The 20,138-nt window shown below is 36.6% G+C and overlaps 1 protein-coding gene across 1 annotated transcript in view; it reads right to left on the bottom strand.

Moving 5' to 3' along the window:
* PTPRQ (protein tyrosine phosphatase receptor type Q) overlaps positions 1-20,138 on the bottom strand; it is a 4,272,575-nt gene that overhangs the window by 4,141,228 nt on the left and 111,209 nt on the right. The window lies entirely within an intron of this gene.

Raw genomic sequence — 20,138 nt, 5'->3', positions numbered from 1 at the left:
CTTGGAGCATCTGGTCATAAGTGCAAAATTTTTAACTGTGAATAATCAACTACAACTATTACATATTGATTGTTGTTTTTATTTAGTGAATTTTACAGTAATTATAAATGCACTGATGTAATTTTTTTAGGCAGGTGTTTTTTTTTCGCAGGTAGATATTAAGCTCTCTGTATATCGCAGTTTCTATGTACTACCTCTAAAACTGCTGTGCCTCTGTGTTCCAAGTATAGGATATTGCAATATTGGACTTAATATGTATTGACAGGTTTAGCATTTTATGTTTTTTTCAGAATTTCTATACCAACCCATCTGTGTGTGTATTAATGTTGACAATTTATTTATTTATTTACATTTAGATTTTTCACCGGTGTAGAGCACTGATCATTGCATAACCAATGGCATGTTCAACCCTGGTTACATGTTCCTGCCCCCAGGGTGTCTACCTATGTACTCTCTTAACCACTCCCCCTCCACTCCTCAATTCTTTCCCAACCAACCACTCACCTCTTTCTAGCCACACCCTACATTTATACATCCACACCCACTAGCTTTACATCTCCCCTTATTTATCTCTAACCTTTTCTCACAATAGCTAATCCTTCTCCTCCTCATACTACATATACTTACTACTCCATCATTCACTAACCTCACCCTTTACTAATTATCCTTAACCTGCTAGGTACAAACCTTCCCCCATCATCTATAGCCTTTCTCACCTAAAGCAGTCCTTTCCTCATCTCTCTACCTATAACCTTTTTTTCCCTCCTCTCTCAACATGCCTAACCTACACCTCTGTCTACTACTAATGTAATTGTTCACTTCTCTCACCACTATATATTTCCTTACCTCCTATGAACAACCCCTTCTCAAAACTCTTCTCATACCATCCAAACACACTACTACATCACTTCCTGTTTCATGCACAAACTTTAATAACTCCACATATAACCATAGCTACATCCAAGCCAAATATCACCGACTTTTTCATATAAAACACTCAATTCCTAACACTCGAAAATTATACGACCTTAATCCTAAACTAAGCCAGTATCATAACTTCACTTTGATCCACTCCCTTAAGGATGGAGACATTCATCCAAACCCAGGCCCAATGTTTCACTCATCCTTCTCTAATAGTATTGAATCTAATTCTATCCCTTTACTATCAGCTCTATCCTCAAAAACACTCAAAATTGCCCATCTTAATATACGTAGCATCTGCAACAAAATTACTCAAGTACATGCTCTCCTAGATGTCCACCACTTTGACATCCTTTGTTTAACTGAAACATGGCTTAAACCAACAATAAAAGATACAGAAATTATTCCCCCAGGTTACAATATTATTCGCAAAGACTGCATCAAAAAAAAAGGTGGAGGGATTGCTATTCTCTACAAGGCAGGATTACAAATCAGTAAAATAAACCACAAACCTCATTCTGATGACACTACAGAAATAATTATTTCAAAACTACAACTAAACAACCAAAAATCAGTTAACATCATCTGTACATATTTCCCACCAGGTAACAATCAAGACAAACTAGAAGACCTATTAAGTTGCCTTTCTCTAAATTATCCACAAGAAACAATACTACTAGGAGACGTTAACATCGACTGGAATTTATGTAACAATAACAACCCATCCTCTCTGATCAATTTGAATGGTTTCTCACAACTCATTAATTCCACAACTAGAATAAACAAATCCAATAACAAAGAAAGCATTCTGGACTGGATATTAACTAATGGTCCAAAACATAACTATACAACAGGAACCCTACCAGATGACCTTAGTGATCACTCTCTAATATATATAATAAGACACAAAACAAACGTTCACATTTCTCCCGCTGTTATAACTATACGCAGTAAAAAACACTTTGACCAGACAATGTTCCTAACCGAACTTAAACACTGCAAATGGGAACCCCTTAAGTCCCTTCCAATAAATGAAGCAGTATCCTACTTCAATAAGACTTTCCTAACAATCCTAGATCATCATGCCCCAATTCGTACCATAAGAGTGAAAAACAAACCAGCAGTATGGCTCACAAGTGAGACCAAAAAACTAATCCTCTCCAGGAACAAATCCTGGACCAAATGGCGTACCACTAAACTCATAACTGATCAGCAAAATTTTAGACAACAACGAAATATGACTAAAAAAGCAATAATACAGGATAAAAAACTTTTACATCCAACTTCAACAATCTTCCTCCAAAACCACAGAAGTTCTGGACCTCTATTAACAGACTAATATCCCCAGGTAAAGTTGTAACACCAACTCCACTTGGCAGCAACTCTGATGATCCTACAAAAACAGCAAATGCGTTTAATACCTTCTTTACCACAGCTGTACAAAACTTAGCAAATCAACAATATCCTGACACTGCCAACCTGTCCACTACAAGCCCCACCCCCCCTCCTTTCCACCTAGAACCAATACCCACCTCCTTCATCTCCTCCTTACTTCAAAAACTTAAGCCTTCTACCCCCTCAGCTGACAAATTACCAGGGGAATTCCTACAACTAGGAGCCTCAGCCATTGCCTACCCAATCTCTATATTGATTAACAGAACTATTAAGGAATGCACTATTCCATCAATCTGGAAAATCTCACATATCATTCCCCTTCACAAAGGTGGCGACTCTACTGAATACTCAAACTACCGTCCCATAGCTCTTCTGTCTCCTCTTGCTAAAATAATGGAGAAATGTATCCACAAACAACTAATTACCCACCTACTCCACCACAATCTCTTAGCGGACTGTCAACATGGCTTTCGTCCTTACCACAGTACTACCACAGCCCTACTTTCTTTTAATAACTGTATCAACACAAATCTAAACAATAATTTCCTGTCATCAGCACTCTTTGTAGATCTTTCTAAAGCCTTTGATATGGTCAACCATAAACTTCTACTCCACCTTCTAAAGTCCCTATCACTTGATAAACCCGCCTTGAACTGGTTCACATCCTACCCGGATAATCGTAAACAAGCAGTTCTCTGGCAGAATCATCTTTCTGAACTTCTACCCACTTCCCTAGGTGTCCCACAGGGCTCTATCTTAGGCCCACTGTTATTCTCCATTTTCATCAATGACCTTCATCTCTATCCCCTTCTCTACCTGCATTCAATACGCCGACGACTCCACAATTATTTGCTCAGCAAAATCCCAAACTGACCTACATTCTCTCACACAAAAATCCTTTACCACAATAGAAAAATGGTTCTCTAACCATTGTCTTCTCCTCAACCCAAAAACCAAATTATTGCTGTTTACCCCTCACACATCTCCCCCTCTTCATTTTACACTTCAATCCAACAATGGTACTATAATTTCTCCTGACACCACCATCAAACTCCTAGGAATCACAATAGATAATCAACTTAAATTTAACACTCACATTAACACTATAATAAAATCTACCAACAAAAAACTTGGATCTCTATATAGAATTAAACAATTTCTATCACCACTAGCCAGATCTACAATAGCCAGAACTCACTTACTCTCTACCCTATTATATGCCTCCCCCATCTACACTAACCTGTCCCAATATAATCATAACAAACTAGCTAAATCTTATAATAGCATTGCCAGATTTGCCACTAACTCACCTTATAGGACTCATCACTGTCAAAACCTAAAACAACTAGGCTGGCTTGAATTACCTCACCTACTACAATTTAACCAACTTATTATTGCCCATAAAGTCCTTTATCAACCTAACAATACCCCAACTCTCTCTACCCTCATAACACCATACCATAACCTGAAAAAGTTACGCTCAACTAAAAAAATGCAGATGCAAACTTCTTTATCTAAAAATTCTGCAGGAGACTCTCTTTCTCTAACTTTGTTGGTAAAATATGGAACCTCCTACCAAATGACCTAACAGCTCTTTCATCTCTCCCATTATTCAAAACTAACCTTAAACATTTCCTCTCCAAACACTGGTTATGCTCTTGCAATAACCCTGATTAATCTGCTTTTTCATTTCCTTCTCCTCTGCTCTACCATGTCTCCCTCAATTTTTTCTTAGAGTTTATCCTTATATCATAATTTCTCTCTGACCATTCTACTCTCTCCAGCTCTACTCATCCCATCTAACCACCAATCCTGTTTTCCACTTCCTGTCTTATCCTGTAGAAGTCCTGAGTAACCTTATATCCCCATCTTTTCTTGATTTACTTACTTATTGCTTTCTTGTGGGAAAAAATTGTGAAATCATTTTTTTACTATGAACAAATCTTGTTCTTGTAACATTTTGCTATACATTTTTGTATTATTATTTTTAAATTACTTGTAACATTAAATGTTTTGAAAACTCGGAGCTTTTCTCCTCGGGCCTCCACTGAAAATGGACATGTATCCAGTTGGACTAGCCCGGTTAGCAAATGTAAAATAAATAAATAAAAATAAAACATGTAAACTGCAATAATTTCAAACATTAATTCATTACAGCAGAGTGTGCCTCCAGGCCTTTCTGCAGTTACCTCCTACTGATCCCACTAGCTGTCAAACATTAATTGTGCATATTTGCATTAATAATTCCAAAACCATGCTACATACAAGGTATCAGAAGATTTCATCTTAAAGCATACACAATGGCAAACACAATTGTATTAATATTTGACCCCTGTCTAATGTAGCCAAAGAGATTTTGAATACTTTTTGTATACTGTTTTTAAGTATTGTAATAATGTTCATATTTCTCTAAATATCTCAAAATTCAGGTAACATAGACAGAACTGCATAGCCTCATATGAAAGCTCACAGCTGCATGAATAATATCCTGCTGTCAGTAGGAGTCTTGCTTGAATCGTTGCTGAGGTATCATAAGCTGTTCATACAAAATTTATATTCACTGCTTTTACTTTGGCTTATAAAATACTGTTTAAAGCATCAAAATGAATGAATGACACTAATGTAAAGATTAATTTATCCAGAATATTTGCCATTTATAGTTTTCTAGTAGCAGTTTTGGTTCCAAAGATATGACTATTTATTTGAACTGTAAGGAGATAACTTCATTTTGTTAAAGGCTCATGTAGACCTACTGGGAGTTAAAAGTACACATTCAAAAGAGCTATACTACTGAGTTAAGAAATGCACATTGCAAATGCTTTTCACGCAGTTATAGGTAACTAAGAAAAACTAAGAATATGACAAAATATTTACTCACATGATAAGTCTATATACATTTTATTGATTTATTTTTGTTAACCGGGTAGGAGAACTGGTCCAAAGACCATTTTCAGTCATGACCCAGACCCATAGAATGAGAAACTAGTAGTGAAGCCCATACTATAGCTTTGGTAGAAGAACATTTTTACAAATGGAGATACAGGCACTATATGAGAGAAGGTGTAAAATTCTATAGTGTAGTTTTAGCTGTGCCATTTATTTATTAACTATATTGTCAGAGTGAGTAATGAAGGTGAGGGAAGGGTCACGAGTTAGGCCTAAGAATTTATATTTTGAAACCATGGGAATAGTATTGTTGTGGTTATCATTTATAGTGTAAGGAGGCAGTTCATTTTGTGGGTGGTGGAAAAGAGCATTACATTGTTTTGTTTTTGTTTTTTGTTTTTTGTTTTTTTGTGGTTTACATAAAGACACATTTCCCCACTCAGGCACAGCAGAAAAGCTAAATAAACTGGAAATAAACCCCTATTCCACCCACTGGATTGCCATCTGGCTCACAGATAGGACTCAGGCAATCAAAATATGAGAAGTTACCTCCACAAAGAGAACCCCTTTGGCATCTACTTGTCCGGACACATGCAACAATTTGAACACCTATGGGGATAACTTACTAAGAGGATATAAGGCCTAAACAACATGCTCTAAGTGGATGAACTCACAGCCCTGTCAATATACTTGGGATCTTACAGACTACGAGGTGACTTATGTCTGGCATACAAGGCATCATCCAACCCATTACTGATTGATTTACTGCACATCAGTAAGTCAAATGACATCAGAAATACTTGGTCTAGGGATCTAAACCTTTTCTGCAACATCAACAAAATGGTTTGGGGAGACAGGTATATGTCATAGAGGATACTGCTGGTATAGAATAGACTACCCATCCACATAAAACAAAGTTCATCCCTGTCCATTTTCAAGTACAACTTAGCTCTATGGATGGAAAATTTGCCTCAGGACTTCCCCTGTACTAATAATGGACAGATGCAGCTCCTCAATGCTTTACCTCATGTATAGATCTCCTGAAGTTATCCATGCTATGATCCCAGTTTTTCTCATTAGGGATAATATATACTTATTGAATATGGAATGGGTATGGCCAGTCTAAAACCAAATGGGATAAGTTATTTTGAGCACAAAAAGGAGTTTAGCTAGGCTTAAAATTGCCTGCAAGTACAGCTAGCCTAATACTTTCTTATGAAGATATAAGAGCAGAAGTAAATGAATGATTGCTGGAGTTTTTCTGCAAACTAGTAGGAGATTTATTAGGTTGTAGGATTAGTATGTTATCAGCATATAATGTTAAATGAGCAGGATATTCTTCTGTGAGGTCATTAATAAGCAGTGAGAATAGTAAGTGAACTAAGACTGACCCTTGTGGAACACCTATGTTAAGTAGACCATTTGATGAAAGCTGATTGTCAAAAGGACTTGAAAGGTTCTGTTTTCTGGACAGCTTTGGAATAATTTTGTGCAGCTGGTTCAAAAGTTAAATTTCTGTAGTTTGGTGATAAGTAGTCTATGGTTTATATTCTCAGATATTCAGCTCATAACAACAAATACACCAGTTGCTGGTATAGTTCAGATTTTGGTAGTGACAGAGACTAAGACTGCAGTGGTGCTAAATGCAATTTTGAAACCATGCTGCTTGTTAGAAAGGAGGCCTTAGCTATTGGTATGCTTAACCATTTGTTTATAATGTATGTTCTCAAATCTTTTTTTCTAGAGGGCAAAGGTTAGACATTGGCCTATAACCTCTTTGTGTCTTGTGTGACTGTACTTTTGGTAGACAGTACAATTCCTATAGCAAGCGACAGGTTGAAGATAAAGGTAAGTGGTGTGGCTATTTTCTTAGCTCCCCTCTTAAGGAAGACAGAGTGTAGTGAATCGATGTTAGCAGAAGAGAGTTTTGATTTTTTTTTTTTTTATAATGATCTGCTGTCCTTTTTTAAGATATCTTTGAAGTAGACTGTAGCTGCATAGTGTATACAAATCTGATGATATGTCATTTCTTGAAGAGGCAACACCTGTTAGGGTAGCAGTGAGGGAGTTTGTCATAAGAAACTTTTATAGTAGTCTGCAGTATTGTTGATTGTGTTGCTTGTATTGGTGATGACTGATGGGTTAGTAAAATGGCCTGAGAGGGATTTTATTACCTTCCAAAATATGTTTGGGCATTTAGTGGCTGTCATTTGTCTCTTCCTTAGGAAATGGGCTTTGGCAGAATTCACTGCTATCCTGGTTTACTTTCTGAAGGATAAATTAAGTCTGGTAATGTTGGATATTTGGATATTTTGCTTCCACTGGGCCCATGCCAAATTTCTTTCTTTAGTTAGATTCTTGATATCATTTCATATCCAGGGGCATTTCTGACCCCTTACTCTTCTGTGAGAAGTAGAGAAGAATAAATCTTGGATTGCAGTAAGGGTTTCTATAAAAAATGATAGAGCATTTTCTAGATCTTGCACGATATACAGAGGTGACGAGTTAAGAGTATCAGGTTGTTAATGAAGACTGTTTAGTTTTTGTTCAGGGAATGGTCCAGTAGTAACTATTTGTGGCCTACATTTTATTGTCCTGAAAGACGACTAAGAGATTACTGGTCAGTGCACACTAAGGCTGTTGGGTGGGATAGCGATACCCTTATAACAACTGACCATTTTTGTAATAATTAGATCTATTGTGGTATGGTTTCCTATCTTCATGTTATATTTTGTGGGTTGTGTCACTAGTTCATCCAGTCTATGTTGAAGCAGATATTTATTAAGAGAGTTTCCTTCTGAGCCTTTGAAGAGGTACAATTACAAGAGTTAAAATCATGAGTTATTCTAGAAAAAAACTAAAGATAGTAAGATGAAAGATGGGAGGGATCAAAGAAAGTGAGTTCATTACATTATGCAATAAGCACTGCCTTCTGATGTTCACATGATGTTAGTTGTGTCACTTTATGCCTTGTTTAAGTTATGTTGGTTTTGTGTATTTGTTGTTTTTGTAGGTTTGATGTCTAACTTTGTCCCTTAAGTGAATAGAACATATCTGTATATTTATTTTTATGTTATATTACTTTATATTAGCATTTAGATGCTTTGTTTAGTTTTTGTGGCATTATGCATTCAATCTCAACTTTTCTGAATGATTAATTGTATCTTTTTCTTTTTTACTGGATCTGTTGTGTTTTGCTATTATAGTCTATGAGGCTGGTTTTCCATTAAGTCTATGGAAAATTTTCACATTTTATTCTCTGAATATAGATTTAGCAAGTCTTACTAGAAAGGTATAATCAAAATGTACACATTTTTGGATGATGTAATCCAAATGTATATTTTCTTTGTATTAAATGTATATATTTAGTATGCTGTCCCTTTTTTTTGAGGGGGGGATTGAGGTTCAATATATAGATATAAGTATAGATATAAAGTGACATAGCGGAATGGAAAAGGTCAAAGATGTTGGTGGGAAGTCCCAGGGCACCAGAGAAGACTAGGGTCAGGACAAGGTCCGCAATGAGCCTGCATTGAAATGTCCACACAGAAGTGAGACATTGGGTGTTTGTTGCAGACTGCCTGCTGTATGTTTTAAGACATGCACAAAGTCAAAAAGGCTTAGAGAACTTGAGTAGGTATGTAAAGAAGGGTCTTGATGGTGTGGCTGTTGAAGAAAACATGCAATGTGTTTTAGCAGAGGCCAGAGGTACAGAAGCCAAAAGGCCTAAAGTGTAAGGGGAGTCATTATCTGTAAGCCCAAACTGGAAAAGAACCAGAGTGAGTTCAGAAGTGGATGGGAAAGGAAAGTCCTCTAAAAGAAAACTGATGAATAACCTTTGCAGAGTTATCAGGACTGACTTCCTTGTATTCCAGCTTAACAATTATGCTATTTTGTTTTCTTTTGCTGAGTAAGTTTAAAGAAAGTCAATTGTGTGCATTATAAAGTAACAAATAGAGCACAGTAGCGATGCAAGGCAGTAAACACAACACTAACCAAAGCACAGAAAAAAACGCTGCTCGGGTTTATTATGACACAAATATAGGACATGGTAAGTGCTTTCACCTGAATAGGCTTCTTCACACCATAAAACCCAATCCTATGCACCCTTAATATACTAAAAAGAGCACCAAAGAATGAGTAAACCATTAAAGGCACAACACAACAATTATAACATCATGGGCATGCAACATATTGGGAATACTTATTATAAAATACATTAGCCACAATAAAATGAGGACATCTAGAACACATATAAAGTATATATAAAAAATATGTATATAAACAAAAAACTGCATATGTTCATATTATTATAAACATGAAATGCTTGTCAATAAATCCTCTCAAAAACAATAATAACATCAACATATAAAATGTATAAAAACATACAGAGAAATCCAAGCACAACCAATATGTTTCACTTCAATCTCCTGGACCTCAGAAAAGGTCTCAATGCTTCCTTCTCATTCAGCCCAGGAAATACATCTGCCCTGAGCCTAACAATCCATCTAGACTCAGCACTTTCAGTCCTACCCCTCACATCCCCCCCTAAAATTAGTGTATATAACATCTAACACTTTAAAATGAAAAAAATGTGTGGACTCATTGGACAAAACATTCTTAGAAAGGGCATTAACAGTAGAACAAATCCTAATCTGGTAGAGGTGTTCCCTTATTCTGTCCCTCAGCCTCCTGTCCATCTTGCCTACATAAAACTTGGCACAGGCTCCACAGGAGGCTAGATGAACAACATGTGTAGAATTGCAATTGGCATGAACTCTAACCTCATGGTGAGTGCCGTAGATAGGGTGATAAAAATGAACATCAGTATCAATACAGCAGCAGTAATTACAACTACCACAAGGTACAGTACCAACATCCCTGTCACCTCCACTATCCATCGTAAGATAGCACAACAATTTCTTTAAGTTCGATCTATTCTTATAAACAAAACTTGGGACAACACCCACAACATCCCTCACATTCGGGTCTAATGTTAGCACACCCCAATGTGATCTAATCACATCTTTCAACCTACCCACATCCTTAGTATAGTACAAGGATACTCTGAAACCATTATCTCTTCTCTCAACTAAAGCACCCTGACAGAGACCCTCATAGCTCGCTGCATTCTCAGAGAAATAGGGTGCAGCAGCATGTTCCCTCAAAGTTGTGAGGTCTTCCAGTCCTCTCTGTATGTCAGAAATCTGACATTCTCTGTTCTTAAACCTCTCACACAAATCCCGAACATCTGCCTCAAAACCATCCTGACTGGGATTATACCGTGACATCCTATAAACCTGACCCCTCACTATGTTACCAAACATATAGCCTGGGTGCATGCTATGCCTATGAAGAAAGGCATTATGTTGACACTCCTTTCTATACACTCCTGTGCTCAATAAACCACATTCCAATCTCTGGACATATACATCCAAAAAGGAAATCCAGTTCTCAGAAACCTCACAACTAAACTTCAAATAGTGCTTCAAACCATTAACCCTGTCCAAGAAGAGAAACAATTCATACTTTGTACCCCTCCAAATAAAAAACACATCGTCAACAAAACACCTGTAAAACATAACATTCCTCGAAAACCCATCTATACCAAATAAAAACTTAGTCTCCCAAGCAGCCATGAAAAGGTTGGCGTAGCTATTCCCACAGCAAGTGCCCATAGCTACACCATCCATCTGCAAATAACACTGTGAACCAAAACAGAAGATGTTGTTCTCTAATACGACCTCCAAAAACAAAGCCAACACTATTTGACATGATTTGACATGATTAGATCACATTAGGGTGTGCTAACATTATACCCGAATGTGAGGGATGTTGTGGGTGTTGTCCCAAGTGTTATTTATAAGAATAGATCGAATTTAAAGAAATTGTTGTGCTATCGTACCATGGATAGTGGAGGTGACAGGGATGTAGGTACTGTACCTTGTGGTAGTTGTAATTATTGCTGCTGTATTGATACTAATGTTCATTTTTATCACCCTAGCTACGGCACTCACCATGAGGTTAGAGTTCATGCCAATTGCAATTCTACACATGTTGTTTATCTAGCCTCCTGTGGAGCCTGTGCCGCGTTTTATGTAGGCAAGATGGACAGGAGGCTGAGGGACAGAATAAGGGAACACCTCTACCAGATTAGGATTTGTTCTACTGTTAATGCCCTTTCTAAGCATGTTTTGTCCAATGATTCCACACATTTTTTTTTCATTTTAAAGTGTTAGATGTTATATACACTAATTTTAAGGGGGGGTTGTGAGGGGTAGGACTGAAAGTGCTGAGTCTAGATGGATTGTTAGGCAGAGGGCAGATGTATTTCCTGGGCTGAATGAGAAGGTACCGTTGAGACCTTTTCTAAGGTCCAGGAGATTGAAGTGAAACATATTGGTTGTGCTTGGATTTCTCTGTATATTTTTATACATTTTATATGTTGATATTATTATTGTTTTTGAGAGGATTTATTGACAAGTATTTCATGTTTATAATAATATGAACATATGCAGTTTTTTGTTTATATACATATTTTTTATATATACTTTATATCTGTTCTAGATGTCCACATTTTATTGTGTCTAATGTATTTTATAATGAGTATTCCCAATATGTTGCATGCCCATGATGTTATAATTGTTGTGTTGTGCCTTTAATGGTTTACTCATTTTTTGGCGCTCTTTTTAGAATCAGGGAACACTTATTAAATATTAGGAATGGTGTTGCCACTAATGCGTTAGCCAAACGTGTCCTCTGAAGACAATGACCATAATTTTATGTTCTCAGTTATTGAGAGAATTATTCCTAATGAGAGCGGTGGTGATATAAGGAGCCATACAGAGACCTCTGAAACTAGGTGGATTATCAGATTAAGAGCTAATAAAGGAAAGGGCCTTAATGATAGAATACCCTTGAAACCAGTTTTGAAGAATAGGAGGTTGTTCAAATGAAATTAAATTATTTTAATGAAAGACAGATAAACATATTAAATATATATTTTAATCATTTTTAACTAATTCATTTTTAACTAATGCATTTTATGTTACAATATTTATTACATATCTATACTTGAAATGTTTTCCAGTATGACTTTGTACATATTGTAGAATGACTGGTTTTACTTTAAGTGCTAATTACTTCAAGCATTAATTGGTTTGATTTGATTGGTTTGAATACTGTTTAAATACAGTTGAGTAGGAAGTGTTTGTTTGAAGGTCTGAAGAAGTGATATGTGTATCATGAAAGCGCTTACCTGAGAGAATAAATTTACCTTGGATTTTGCCTACCTTTTATTTATCCTTGGACTGTGTTTAAACTAGGACATTCTGTGCCTTGGTTGCGTCACCACTTCTTTGTGGATTTTTATGACTTTATTGTACCTTGGTGGAGTACTTATCCTAGCTGTTTCCTGTCTAGCATTTTCTTGCTCTTTTTAGTATATTAAGAGTGCATAGGATTGGGTTTTATGGTCTGAAGAAGCTTATTCAGGTGAAAGCGCTTACCACGTCCTATATTTGTGCCATAATAAACCCGAGTTTTTAACGTTTGTGAAGCAGTGTTTTTTTCTGTGCTTTGGTTAGTGTTGTGTTTACTGCCTTGCATTTCTACTGTGCTCTGTTTGTTACTTTATGTTCCTGGACTGAGTTTGGCACAAGTAGCGTTAGTCCTGTGGGGAGTGATACTTCTTGGATTTATTAATTGTGTGCATTATTTAAAAGTCTATAATAAAAAAGAGAGCATTTTGAATGAAAATCCAATCAGTTTATGCCAGAAGCATATGAAATGATGGGGAATGTGGTTAAAGCTGCATATTCTGTATTAGTTAATAACCCCAGCATATCACAAGCTATACTGAGTTTACCCCTGTTTCAAAAGTTGTGCAATCCCAGAGGATGTTTAATTGAGTGTGCCATTCCCCCAAAAAAACCTCTACAAAACATCGCTTTTTAGGAGCAAATTCAATGAACAAGATTGTCAATATGAAGCAAAAATAAAAAACAAATTGGATATATTTAAGATGTTCCACTCCACTCCACTATACAACTACTGTAAGGCTAAGCCACAATGTCCAATAAAGTATTGAATACATAGTCAGATTGCGGTTTGAGAAACAGTTCATTAATAGTGTAACTGATACTCTTTCTCATTTCCATGGTCCTTTTTCAATCCTGTGTCGGGAGCTCTCCTTAGATAATGTTTTTAAGCCTGCCAGGATTGTCAATGCCCTTCATAATATCAGTCCAATAAAATTTAACCAGAACTGTAGCTTTTGTCTTGTTTACATACACACCTAAAATGTGGCTGTGTGTCAGTTTAATTATAGGTGTTCAGAAGGGTGCAGGATCTCACATTTGGTATAGTATCAGGTTTTCTCTCTTATTATCTTCTGAAGCACTTCATTTCTTACATCATAGTAGGGCTATATAGTGAGGCTATTTTGTTCTCTTGTTTTCTTACCTATTTTCTTTATGTTGTCTGTACTTAGTTTATCTTTTTTTCACACTGAATTTCCATGAAATTGACATGGCTTACCTGAAGTTAGCCAAGTCAACATTTTCTGCAGTATTCTGATGTGAAATAGAGTGTGCCTCTTCTGCAAATACATGTAAAAACTTTTACCCTTCATCTAGTTTATCCATTATGAAAGGCAGACCATCAAGGATGATTTTATGTGTTCTTCCATTAGACCATTGCTTCGGGTTCTGGTTGGCTCTATGGTTTAGTATGGCCAGGAAAAGCTTAAGACTGTTGAGTTTTTTTTTTTTTTCTGTATGAGACCCATTGGTCCCTTTTTCAATTTCTGTACTTATTTTCTTTAGTGTATTCTTAACTAGAGGTCCCTTCTTTGTCAATCTGTACACTGACTTTTATCATCATTGTGGGAGTCTTTTGGTGGAACTAATCTCTCCTGTCAGCTTCTACATTTCCTCTCTTAGTATATTAACAGCAGGCATTTGACAAAACTCAGTGCTGGATTTATCTAACTCCTCCAGCCTGAACCAAATCTTGGCTTCTTTTGTGTCTAATAGCTCTGCAGTTTTATCTTTACTGTGACTGTATAATTCTGGCTTTATATCTGGTTGAACCTTTCCAGACAACGTCAATATTTTTTTTTTTTAACTGGGGAAACTCTTGGCCAAGGATCACATCATGAGCCAATTAGGTGCCAAGTTACATGATCTAACATTTAACCAAAGATATACTACAATTATATTTATGTTACTTGTCTCTAAATACATAGCACTTCAGTTTTCTGCTTACTAGTTGTTTTATAATTGCAAACATATGTTTTAATCAGAATAATCATACTTTCTGACTCTAATGACCCTTACAAGTCTTTCCCTTCTACGACAACAATACAGTCTATAAATTTGGTGATAACATATTGATAAAACTCAGATTGTAGACTTCAAAAGCTAACTGTATAGCATTATCAGATTCCATTCATACAGATTCAGGCACATTTTAACAGACAGCTGACTAATAATAATACACTGATGACTAGATAGCAGTAAACGCATATCATCTCCCTTGTTTCTCAGGAAATTTAGCATCTCCCCATATGATGTTTAAAATGGACTGGTATTAGTTTATCTGGACCAACATCTCCTATGTGTTGTTCTTGAAGGATTTGAGGATACAGTCCATCTTGGCCCACAGCCTCATAACCTTTTCATAATGTATTTCTTTGAAATACCCCATACAACTTGGGCCCTTCTAAGTGGCCTAGTGGGCTAATGCACTATGCTGCTGTCTCATTTCTTTTCCATTCTGAATAATGACAAAACTGTCTTGTTAAGATGCAGACAACTATGTGTATTCAGTCAACTCAAGCAGTCCCTGCTGAAACTTAAAATGGTTAACAGGTCACAATAAAGACTGCAACCTAAAATAATGTTGGTCAACCAACTGTGGCAAACTTAAGAACAGTGCTGAAAATGTTGTTATAGCCTCCTCAACTCCCCTTTGTCTGCAAATCACTCTGATGACTTAAGTTGGTTCGAATAATGGTTAAGGTGTTTACCTCACAGACACAATGTACAAGGTTTGATTGTCACCTTTGAAATGGAAATTGGCTAGGCTTAAAATTGCCAAAATGGACAGCAACCCTAGGACTTACTTATGAACTATGAACCCAGCAAATTTTGATGGAATTCCTTTAAAAAAATCAGTTTGTCTACAAAATGATTGCAGCAAACAAGTTACCAAATTCCTTAGGAAATTCTGTGAGTGCATAGTACTCCATGTGTGAAGGGACTTACGCCCACATCTGTCAATAGTGCTGTTATTGTAATCTGCCTTCTATACAAGAATAATTTGTCCATCATTAAGAATGTACTTAACTCTCCAAAACTTGTTAATGCGTTGCTCTGATTGTTTCAAAGGATCATTCTCTTGACCTTAATGATTGCAGGCACATCTGACTATTACCACACTTGGGTAACAGAAAGGAGAAATTGGTTTGTCAACAAATAAAAGATTTACCCTGGTATCAATAGGATATTTGATAGGATTTAGAGACAAATACAAAATGGTTACTATCCCATTATCTACAACTATGCAATCTACAGAGGAATGCATAATAGTAATATGACACTAGTCATGCCTGTTTGTTTTAATAATCTTTTTAAAATGTCCTACTCAGACTTTTAGCAACAACAGGTTTCAGTAAGCAAATGATCTCCTTAACCACATAGCACCTTTTCCTTATTTTCAGCTGACCTCCCACTGACCAGTATTACTCCAGTTGCTCCAAACTTAAGTGGTACCATGCCTGAGCCCGAGTCCACAGTAGCTATAATAAGTTGGGAAGGAGAACAATAATCATGAAGCGAAGCAATCAGGCAGCATCATATATACTGTCCTAATATACCACAGATTTTTTTATGCCCTCATTGAGTGGAACTGATTGACATTATACACAACACCACGTATAGTGTCAATTATATCATATACACCCCAGTATGCCAAATTCAGTGTCTACATGCTATATGATTACAGTGCTGTCCCAATAGCTAAGAGAGAGTTAGACCAAAAACAGAAATTTCATACTCCTGCATGAAATGGGGAACACGATCACAGGTATGTTCTTATAGCAGGTTACAGACTGAATGGGTGTTCTGCATGGATCAGATTTGGAGCTATTGTTTTTCTTACTGTACTTAACCTTGTAAAGTTTATATAATGATTTAGTACTGAGAAGCTCAACTCAAATTGTTTGGTATTCTGCCCAGAGTATAAAAAACAGAAACATAAAAATGGTGCATATCATCAAACATCACATATTGTACAGCATTCCTTGATATTCAAGTAAGCTCAAATACATATAAATTAGTCTTGGCAATGAGCAATTAAAATCCACTGAACCAGTCAGTGAAAACAACATTTTATTGCCAGAAAAACAATAGAAATCATTAAAAAGTCATTAGTCTTATCTTCAAAATCACTAATAGTGATATAGACTTCATCAAACTTCTAACACCATCTGTCACATACTTTTATAGACAACAAAAAGTCATATGACTATTCATTTAACATTTCTCTTTACTTTACAAAACATTTGCATAATTTATAGAAGTGTCAAACCCTTTCCTGAACATGCATCCATCACAATTTGTCAAACGTATTTATTGTATCCCAAATCATCTCTGCAACCACCTTTCTCTTTTTCTGATATATGATCTAAAACTGCAAACAAATTTCTTAAAATATTTACATCTCCTTGAATATCTAAAGTGCATTAAAGTGATTTTTTGTTGTTGTTATATAGCATACATATGCTCACACATACACACTACTTTTTAACCTTATATTTCTTTTGCCAAAGTAAAATGATGTGCTTGTGGTTCAAATTTCAATATATACCACATACTCAGACTCACAATTGAAATGCCCTGGAGAGGTATATGCTCTGGTAGTATTTATACATTACACATTTGGACCCTCACAGATGTATCTACACATCTTACATTTATAACATCTTAATTTTCCATTGGCTTTCTTAGTTTGAATGGTAATCTGTCAAATGTCTTGTTTTGGTCTGTTTAAAAGATATATAATATCTGTGCTTTTTTTGTTTACAAATATGGGCTCTGGTCCCAAAGACAAAAAATATCTTGGTTCCCACTCAAAATTTTCCAGTTATTGTGGGCAGTATTTTAAATCATCTGACAATTCACTGTGCATGACTTATATCCCGAGTCACTTTTACTTGCTAAAGTTTTGACGTCTGTCTCTCCGAAAAAAAAATGTTTCTTGGTAGCCCCCACCTTTTACATCTCTTATCCAATCCAAGATTTTTTTCTTTGTCATTTGTGTCTGCAGTTAAACTATTTACCATAACCTCCATGCTTTTAAATAAATTATTCATCAAGTACAGAAGATGCATGCTGGTATAATGCAACAACAAATTGCTACCATCAACCTTGCAAGTAACACTCATTTGAAGTTTCTTTTTACTTAAATTCTTATACACCAGGCTGTCTAAAAATATTAAAAACAGCTGTATGCTTAAATTAAAAAAGTGGTGGTAGAAGAGTTTATTGTTTATATTAACTTTAAGTCTTGCTGCATGCTATTCCACAGCAAAAAACAGCTTCTATAAAATAAACATAAAAATTAAGTTTATGAGAATATGTGCTATTATATATAAATTCACTTTCCCAATAGGCCATTTTGCAATGTTGGGTGTTAATGCTACACCCATAGCTGCTTCTGTGACCCACTAAAAGCATTGACCATCAAATTAAAAAAAGAACACTAGGCCAATAAACTGACTGATACTTTCTTTTATTTGTGTAGCCTTTGTCTTTTAAAAGCATGTTACATAACCATTCATTTCCCATGCCATGTGGGATCACAAGTTACAAAGACTTGACATCAGTACTGACCAAAAATGTTTGTCCTTTAATTCAACTCTATGAAATAAATCCTTAAAGTGAAAAGAATATCTTAAAAATATACATAATATATATTTACCATCTCAAAAGTGCTTACTCTTCTCTGTACTCTTCTTTTCTAGACCTAACACCACTCTTAAGTATTCAACTGTGGTACCACCTTTAACAGTTTTGTAAGAAAAGCGCAGCCCGGGTCTGAACTGTCTGCAAACAGCTACAGTTAACTTTGAGTATGTGTCTACCTGTTTGAGCCAATATTCATTTTCCCCTGGAGAGCACTCTGCTTTGGCTTGTAAGCAGCCCCCCCCCACTACACAGACACACACACACACACACACACACGCACCTTCCACTTTCTCTCTTATCCCCTTCTGTTAGCAAATAGTATCCATAACTGATCTAGCCTACTGATACAAGGTTATCCTGTTTTTCCACCTGAGAAATGGTTAAGAAATGGCTTACAGTTTCAGAGCAGTCCTTGGTCAATTCTGATTGTTTCTTAAACACAAACCTGTCTTTGCTTTGGCTCATTAGCAGCAGTACAAAAGAACTGCCTGCTTACACCCTTGTTCTCCCCCTCCCCCTTCCCTGTTTATTACCTTAAGACAATCCCAAAGTTAATAAATATTACCTGTGGCAGGCACCATTTTTAAAACTACAACCACCCTTGTCACTATCATATGTTCATTTATCAGTTAACTCTGTTACCTGATTGTTTCCAGCCCCCTCTTAAGAGCAACTAACAGGGTCTCTTTTTCTCCTGTACCTACCTCCAACATAAAAAACTCTTAACTAAACTTAAACCCACCAAATAAGCAGCAGACAACCTCCCAAGTGAATACCTACAAATCGCAGCTGATGCTCTGGCCTACCCAGTATCCATCTTGATTAACCGATCTCTGTCAGAAAGTTACGTTCCCACACTGTGGAAAATATCACATATAATTCCCCTCCACAAAGGTGGACCCTCCACAGAACTAAGCAATTACCACCCCATAGCTATTCTCTCTCCACTCTCCAAAATACTAGAGAGATGCATACACTCTCAGGTCTCAGACTACCTCCTTACTAACAACCTCCTTTCCAATACTCATAATGGTTTCCGACCAAACCATAGCACCACCACTGCCTTAGTCTCCTTTACTAACACTATCCTTCAGCATAAAAACAATGGCTATCTCTCCTCTGCTACTTTCCTAGACCTATCGAAAGCATTTGACATGGTCCCACACAAACAACTCATCTTTGTCCTCAATAACCTATCCTTCTCGCAATCAGTCACCAACTGGTTTCAGAGTTACCTGTCTGACCGCCAACAATCCGTTGTATGGCAGAATGACATATCTCCCCAACTACATGTCTCCATAGGGGTTCCCCAAGGATCCATCCTTGGACCCCTACTCTTCTCTGTTTTCACCAATAATCTAGCCTCTGCCACCAAACATGGCACACTCATACAATACGCAGATGACTCGACCATCATCTGCTCAGCCCAGTCCCTACCCAAACTGCAAAAAGTCACACAGGAAGCCTTTTCCTCATTTGAAACTTGGTTATCCAATGCCCAATTAATACTCAACCCAAACAAAACGGAAATACTCATCTTCCAACCCACCAAACATACTCAAAACAACTCTCACTTTAACATCACAGCAAAAGACAACACCACTATATACCCAATTGAACACACCAATTTGTTAGGAGTGGAAATAGACAATAAACTAAAATTTGACATTCACATATCCATGACCATAAAAAAAGTCCACAAAAAACTAGGAGCATTATACAGAAATAAGCAACTTCTCATCAAAGCAGCAAAGATTTCAATAGCAAATTCCCACCTTATCTCCACCCTACTTTATGCCTCTCCAATATATACCAACCTAAGGCAATGTGATCTAAACAAGCTAGAGACCTGCTACAACAAAATCGCCATATTTGCCACAGGGGCATCCTACCGTAGTCACCACTGTCTCTCACTTGATGAACTGGGCTGGCTTGAACTCCCTCACCTCCTTCAATGGTATCAAC

The sequence above is a fragment of the Protopterus annectens genome, chromosome 11.part0, assembly GCF_019279795.1.
Source record: "Protopterus annectens isolate FY-2018-M chromosome 11.part0, PAN1.0, whole genome shotgun sequence".
Lineage (NCBI taxonomy): Eukaryota > Metazoa > Chordata > Ceratodontiformes > Protopteridae > Protopterus > Protopterus annectens.
This window is presented reverse-complemented; position numbering and strand designations above follow the sequence as displayed.